General features: G+C 48.5%; 1 pseudogene; it reads right to left on the reverse strand.

Annotated features, from left to right (window-relative positions):
- Positions 1–193: 193 nt before the first annotated feature.
- On the reverse strand, positions 194–603 carry LOC111659663 (protein kinase C epsilon type pseudogene; annotated as a pseudogene).
- Positions 604–608: the final 5 nt, after the last annotated feature.

Below are 608 nucleotides of genomic sequence, written 5' to 3' on the forward strand. Positions count from 1 at the left end.
AACTAGGTTTAAGACTTTATTTAAGCCCCTATTCTTATTTTTCTGTCAGTTTATTCTGGCCATACTCAAATGTAATGATTATATTTGAAATCTGTGTAGATAAATTAATATTTTGGGTTTTGAGACAGACAAAAACAATGGCAACTATTTTTTTTGTTTGTTTTTTTAATGGCCATATTGACATTAATTGTTTGTAGCAGCCTTAATAAAGTACTTTTTTTTGGTATGTGTGTGCGTGTGTGTACTTCAGGGTGTCACATCCCTGTCTCTTACCCAGTCCTCGAAGTGCTTGCTGTTGTTGTGCAGGATGTCCTCGAACTGGATGATGCAGTTGGCCACGAAGTCGTCGTAGCCGATGGGCGCGTCGTGGAAGACGGACAGCTCGATCCGGCGGCCGTCGTGGACCTCCGTGGTGAACTCGTCGTTCCACGCGGGGCTGTTGGTCTTCTGCTTGGTGCAGGTCTGGCCCACGCGGGAGTCGTCCACGTTCAGGGCGATGTACGTGTCCAGGAGGAACGTCTGGGTCTTGGGGCCGACGGCGTGACGCAGGGACCAGGCTGTCGGTTTGAGGCTGAGAGCCTCGCAGATCTTGATCTTCAGCTGCCCGT

The sequence above is a fragment of the Seriola lalandi genome, unplaced genomic scaffold (assembly GCF_002814215.2).
Source record: "Seriola lalandi dorsalis isolate HSWRI2012SDOR001 ecotype SW California unplaced genomic scaffold, Sedor1 jcf7180001984057, whole genome shotgun sequence".
Taxonomy (NCBI): domain Eukaryota; kingdom Metazoa; phylum Chordata; class Actinopteri; order Carangiformes; family Carangidae; genus Seriola; species Seriola lalandi.